The 7,131-nt window shown below is 42.6% G+C and overlaps 1 long non-coding RNA gene across 1 annotated transcript in view; it reads left to right on the top strand.

Moving 5' to 3' along the window:
• Nucleotides 1-360: 360 nt before the first annotated feature.
• Nucleotides 361-7,131, top strand: part of LOC147110709 (uncharacterized) — a 43,520-nt gene continuing 36,749 nt past the window's right edge. Inside the window, exon 1 of the long non-coding RNA XR_015080103.1 lies at nucleotides 361-554. This is a non-coding gene — a long non-coding RNA (uncharacterized LOC147110709). The remainder of the gene's footprint in view (nucleotides 555-7,131) is intronic.

Genomic DNA, 7,131 nt, shown 5'->3' with positions numbered 1-7,131 from the left:
GCAGGACATGAGATTGTTCGTCATAAAATTTTCATGGGCTGATTTTTAATCACTTAATAAATACATTTCTTGTAGTAATTGTTCATTTAAAACAAACCAGAATGAAGTAATTATTGAAATTTATTTGGAGGAGGTTATGCTGTCCCTCCACTGTCTTTCCAGGTCTTCAAGATTTATTGTCTAACTGAACACGTGTTTTATCAATGAGTGTGAGCTGGCATCGAGCATTAATGTATTAACACATATGATGTAAAGCACTGGTAATACTCTATAACTGCTCACTGAAGTAATGGCAGAGGCATTTCCAAGCTGGATGAAAAGAGATCGCTTTCTCAGAGGGACAAGTTTACTTGACGCTGGAACTGGTATGGAGGAGCTGGTTGTGAATGGTGTGGTTGGGCTCATTTTGATTTTAAAAAAATTAAGTGTCTAATCGTACGTTATATTTGACTGTAATTACACAACATCTTACCCACACCTCAATATATGGGAGTTCAGGAACATCCTGGTCCTTGAGTGAACTTTTACGGAACTAGAGCTTCGACGAGTTAATGGTAAACTGTCAGCTTGGCTTGCTGTTGACTTTTTTAGTCCTGTGCTGGTTAAGGAAGATTTGTATTGGGATTGTTATTTTTCAGCAGGTTGCTGGTCGAAGGTGAGCAACCCAGAGTTTATAGAAATCAGTTGATGTAAAAACCATGTCCTTAAAGGTTACATTGGAAAGTTTAAAAATAGCAGAAAAAAAAGTAACTGTTCTAAAAATATTTAAGGAAATGAGGCGGAAACAATATAAAATACACTAAACTTACTGAAAATTGTTGAAAGATAATCTCAGATAAAGAAAAAATCATCAGAAAAACTTTTTGGAAGAAGTATTAAAGGGTATTGAGAGTTTTTTTTAGATATATTCATAAGCAACTCACTTAATTGCAATTCCCGTTTTTGTGCAACCATTAATATAGTTCTTTTTTCCCTCTATATTTCCTATTGTGAAAAGTTTGATTCTTTGCAATTTCAATTGTTGCAATTCCTGCTTATATGCAAGTGTGGCGTGCAGAAATCCTGCTGTAACAATACTTTTCACCTTTGAGCTTTCACCTTTCAATCTGAATGGGTTTGTTAGTCAAGTGAGAAGCTGAGCAGTAGCAAAATGTGTGCTAACCAAATGGGCTTGGAGAAGGTGAAACCTCTCATGATCGGGAAAAGCAAGAATCCTCATTTTAAAAATGTTTAAACTTTTCCAACTGGTTATGGAAGTAGCGCTAATGCTTGGATGATGCAAACAATTTTTGGAAAGTAGCTGCAGTCTTTCAATGTCAGGATGAGAAAGTGGTGCAAGAAGGTGGTGCTTTTGATGGTAAATACCACTTGCCAGGATGTGGCATATTTCAGACGCGAGGGTCCAATTTTTACCATCTAACACCACATCTATCATCTAGCTCCTGGACCAAGGCCTCATTCATACCAGAAAACAATATTACAAGAAGCAATTCCTGCGCAAAGTAGCTTATGTTTTAGACTCCACAGAGGAAACTGGCATTTCACAGGTTATAAAAATCTATAGTGTGTTGGATGCTATGCACTTATCCAGTCGAGCTTGGAATGCAGTGAGTCCCAGCTGCAACATTAACTGCTTTAGAAACTGCGGTTTGGTTGCCAACAAGGAAAATAATGATCCAGTCGAAGTTGAGGAGGTTGGTGAATGGATTGCTGGCAGTTTGAGTGAGGTGGAGTTTGATTTTGTTTCTGTTTCAATGGAAGATAACCGTGGCATTTGCAGAGAGATGATTGATGCAGAAATCATATATTTTCTTATCTTTGTGGGGAACATTTAAAGAAATATTTCAAAATTCTCAATGAATATGCATTCCATTCAGAAATATAAACTCCACAGGAAAAGTGGTCCATCGTGGTTAACTAAAGAAGTTATGGATAGTATTAGATTAAAAGAAGAGGCTAATAATGTTGCACAGAACAGTAGTAAGCCTGAGGATTGGGAGAGTTTGAGAAACCAGCAAAGAATGACCAAAATATTGATAAAAAGGGGAAAAAATAGAAAGAGTAAACTAGCAAGAAATATAAAAACAGATTGTAAGAGCTTCTACAAGCATGTAAAAAGGAAGAGAGTAGCAAAAATAAACATTGGTTCCTTAGAAGGCGAGACAGAAGAAATTATATTGGGGAATAAGGAAATGGCAGAACGTTAAATAAATATTTTGTATCTGTCTTCACAGTAGAAGGCACACAAAGCATACCAAAAATAGTGGGGAACCATGGGGCTGATGAGAGTGAGGAACTTAAAATAATTAATATCAGTAGAGGAAAAGTACTAGAGAAACTAATGGGACTAAAAGCCGATAAATCCCCATGACCTGATGGCCTACATCCAAAGGTTATAAAAGAGGTGGCTGCAGAGATAGTGGATGCATTGGTTGTGATCCTCCAAAATTCCCTAGATTCTAAAATGGACTGGAAGGTAGAAAATGTAACCCTGCTATTCAGGAAAGGAAAGAGAGAGAACACAGAACTACAGGCCAGTTAGCCTGACATCAGTCATTGGGGAAAATGCTGGAATTCATTATTAAGGAAGTGGTAACAGGGCACTTACAAAATCATAATATGATTAGGCAGAGTCCACATGGTTTTATAAAAGGGAAATTGTGTTTGACAAATTTATTAGTTTTTTGAGGATGTAACTAGCAGGGTAGTTAAAGGGGAATCAGTGGATGTAGTATATTTGGATTTCCAAAAGGCATTCAATAAGGTGCCACATAAAGGGTTATTATGCAAGATAAGGGCACATGGGATTGGGGGTAATATATTAGCTTGGATAGAGGATTGGTTAACAGACAAAACAGAGAGTAGGAATAAATGGGTCATTTTCAGGTTGGCAGGCTGTCACTAGTGGGGTACCGCAAGGATCAGTGCTGGGGCGTCAGCTATTTACAATCTATATCAATGACTTAGATGAAGGGACGAAGTGTAACGTATCCAAGTTTGCTGATGATATAAAGCTATGTGGGACAGTAAGCTGTGAGGAGGAGACAAAAGGCGGAATCTTACCTGGAAGGCCGAGTTCGAGGCGGGACTGCTGGTCCCCCAGTGACGTCTGATGAGTGGACGCTATTTTTCCCTGATTGGCCTTGTTAAGCCTGCCCTGCGGGCTTGCTGGCCAATTAAGGGAAAGCAGGTGTCAGATGACGTCAGTTGATGACGCTTCATCTGCCGGTTTTCTTAAAGGCATATGCACCACACTTGTTTGACAGATGATTTGACAATGTTTGACAGCATTGAGGTGCTGTCAAACACTGACAATCACTGTCCAAAGGTGAGCCCTTGAACCCAGGCTCTCCAATTACTCTCTCCTTAGGATGAAACAGATGGCAGCTGCAGCTGAGATTGCAGAAGCCATCTGTCACTTCTCCCGATGAGATGAGCCAACACAAACACTTCACAGCTTGTCACCTGCAGAAATATCTAAACACAATAAAAATTACTTTCATAACTTTTCCTTACCTCTGATACACACCAGTGTCCCATTGAAGCCTTTAAACCACTTCTGCAGCTGTCATATATACACAAAAATTACAGTGCACCCACATCATGCCTCACTTACCTTGGCGGGGTTCTTCGACATTGGGAAGCCCGCATCAGAAGGCTCAAAATGGGGAAAAAGCCTCAACTGCCTGTTGACTACCTGTTAACAGGCAGTTAAGTGGTTGTAATCCTCTTCCCGGCTCTAGGAGTCGGGACCCTACGCAAATCGGGAACCCAACTCCCAGGAAGGTTGGTTGAAGGCGGTTTGGTTACGTGTTTGGGACCTGCTCCTATTTTTGGGGATTTTCCTAGCAGTCTCACCTCCAGACGCGCCTCCTCAGGGCTGGTAAAATCCAGTCCAAAGAGTCTGCAAAGGGATATAGACAGATTAAGTGAGTGGGCAATAAGGTGGCAGATGGAGTGTAATGTGGGGAAATGTAAGGTTATTCACTTTGGTAGGAAGAATAGAAAAACAGTTTTTTAAATGGTGAGAAACTTTTAAGGTGTTCAGAGAGATTTGGATGTCCTTGTACAAGAAACACAGAAAGTTAAAATGCAGGCACAGCAAACAATTAGGAAGGCAAATGGCATTTTGGCCTTTATTGCAAGGGGGTTGGAGTACAAGAGTAAGGAAGTCTTGTACAGGGCCTTGGTGAGACCACACCTGGAGTACTGTGCACAGTTTTGGTCCCCTTATCTAAGGAAGCATATACTTGCCTTGGAGGCGGTTCAACAAAGGTTCATTAGATTCATTTCTGGGATGAGGGGGCTGTCCTATGATGCGAGATTGAGTAGAATGGGCCTGTAGTCTCTGGAGTTTAGAAGAATGAGAGGTGATCTCATTGAAACATATAAGATTCTGAGGGGGCTTGATAGGGTAGATGCTGAGAGGTTGTTTCCCCTGGCTGGAGAGTCTAGAACTAGGTGGCAAAGTCTCAGGATAAGGGGTCGGCCATTTAAGGCAGATGAGGAATTTCTTCACTCGGAGGGTTGTGAATCTTTGGAATTCTCTGCCCCAGACGGCTGTGGCTGCTCAGTTGTTGAGTATGTTCAAGGCTGAGATAGATACTCTAGGGGAATCGAGGGATATGGGGATCGGCTGGGAAAGTGGAGTTGAGGTCGAAGATCAGACATGATCTCGAATGGTGGAGCAGCCTCGAGGGACCATATGGCCTAGTCCTGCTCCTATTCTTGTGTTCTTTCTGAAACACTCAGAAGCAGAGGCTGCCGAGGATATCAATGAAAACGTGCCAGAGTTGGAAATTCCCAAAGTTAGAGGGGTAGATTTTGCACTGTGTGTTTTGCATTGATTCATCAAATCAAAAGATAGTGAAATGTTTGATGAATTTTACACACTGGAAAGGAAAGTGCGGAGCTTGATGACTTCTGATCTCCACCAAAACAAAAATCACAGAATTCTTCGCAGCCTAAAAAAGACTCAAAACATGAGCATTTTTCTTTAATGTTTAAGATATTCACCTTTTTAAAGATATTGTAAGAAATTTAGGCAAACAAAGCTGTTATGCACCAGACCTGCCTTGATTTTTGTTTCCCGCTCTCTGGAAATTCTTGTTTTATTACAAACTTGAGGTTTTCCGGAGCAGTTGCAGTTACACGGATTCGTCTGTATTAACGATCCTTGGGTCATAAGCCATGTTTTTAGGCCATATTTCAAATTCCCCCAACAATCAACCTTGCAGTTGGTCATTGTTGCAGTCATAAGCACAAAAGGGGAGGTTAGAGGAGATATCTTCATGCAAATAATTTAGAATACGGAACACATTACCACCAATGTTCCCTCTAAACTGCGTGGCTGCGTAGTAATCCCAGTGTCCCGCGCAGGCTGTTCACAAGCTTTTACAATGGAAATGCCGCGCGTGCGCAGAAATTTAAAGGGACAGTGCATTGAAATAAACAGGCCGAGCAGAATATAGTGCAGCCTACAGGGAACATTAATTACCACAAGTGGCTATTGAAGAGGAAATTAGAGAAACATTTGGGGTCAGAAATCATTGGTCCTTGAGATACATCCCGCTCCATTTCTGGCAGGAGTGAAACATAGAAGATAGGAGCAGGAGTAGGCCATTCGGCCCCTCGAGTGTGCTCCGCCATTCAATGAGATCATGGCTGATCATCCAAATTCAGTACCCTGTCCCTGCCTTCTCCCCATATCCCTTGATCCCTTTAGCCTTAAGAAATATATCCAACTCTTTCTTGAATATACTTAATGAACAGGCCTCCACCGCCCTCTGTGGCAGAGAATTCCACAGGTTCACCACTCTCTGGGTGAAGAAATTCCTCCTCATTTCAGTCCTAAATGGCTTACCCCTTATCCTTAGACTATGACCCCTGGTTCTGGACTCCCCGGCCATCAGAAACATCCTTCCTGCATCTAGTCTGTCCAGGCCTGCCAGAATTTTATAGGTTTCGATGAGATCCCCTCTCAATCTTCTAAACTCCAGTGAGTATAAGCCCAATCGACACAATCTCTCCTCATACGTCATTCCTACCATCCCAGGTATCAGCCTGGTGAATCTTCGCTGCACTCCTTCCATGGCAAGAACGTCCTTCCTCAGGTAAGGTGACCAAAACTGCACACAATACTCAAGGTGCGGTCAGAAACTCGCCTCCACTGATAGTTTTCAAAAAATTGAGATTTTCCCATGATTGTCCACTTGATTTCAGAGGTGTGGGATGCCTTGCTCAATTAGTGTTTTGGGACTGAAACTCACCTCTGTTGACAGCATTTTTGTAGTCTGACTTTATGGATTCTTACTCCCTTGGCTCATTCCACAGCATTTCTGCGTCTCCTGCACCACCTCCAACATCTTTTGAGAAACCACTATGTCCAATTCCAAGGCAAAGGTCTACCCGAGGCTCTTGGATGAGGCACTGCAAATGTTGTTGGAGGGGGTGACAGCTAGCATGGAGGTGATCTTCCACTCATCTCGGAGAAGGAGGCCTGCCAAAGAAACCAAGGCTGTGTTGGTACAGCTGGCAAGGGATATAACCTCCAGATCTATGTGCAGATTGGGAGACTGTTTCTGTGTATTGATGAAATATCATCCCTGTTGGAAAGCATTAACATGATTTGATGCCAAAATGTTGGCGTTATGCCATCTGTTACTTAGCCTTAGGCAGCTCCACATTGCAGGCAACACCACACTTGCGTTGTCTGGTTGGTGGCCTGACTGAAAGGAGGCCAGAGAGGCATGTCCATTGTCAGTGAAGTCCTGGCATGGAGCCAAGGACATGTGCCAACTTGCCTAACCTATATAAATCTGGCCATGATAAGTTAATCCCTTGCATCCCTGGCAGCCATGTGCTCGCATGCTGCCACTGCTGCTGGTCGAAACACTGGCGCCCTGACCTCCTCCTGCTCCTCCTCCTCCAGATCATCCTCAGTCTCCTCCTCCTCCTCATCTGAGGTCCAAGGTGAAAGGAAATTAATGTTTCCCATTCTGCTCGCAGATGCCTCCTCTGGGGAAGCGCTCATTGTAAGCGGGGCGAGGTTCTTCCCAGGGGATCCAACAGTTGATGGAGTCAAATTGCAGCACCTCTGACTTTGGAAGGCCATCTAAAAGTGCTCAGAGA

This window comes from Somniosus microcephalus, chromosome 11 (genome assembly GCF_052327205.1).
Source record: "Somniosus microcephalus isolate GS21.2 chromosome 11, FLI_Smic_1.0, whole genome shotgun sequence".
In the NCBI taxonomy this organism is placed as follows: Eukaryota; Metazoa; Chordata; class Chondrichthyes; order Squaliformes; family Somniosidae; genus Somniosus; species Somniosus microcephalus.
Note: the sequence above shows the minus strand (reverse complement) of the source record. Positions and strands in the feature narration are given on the sequence as shown.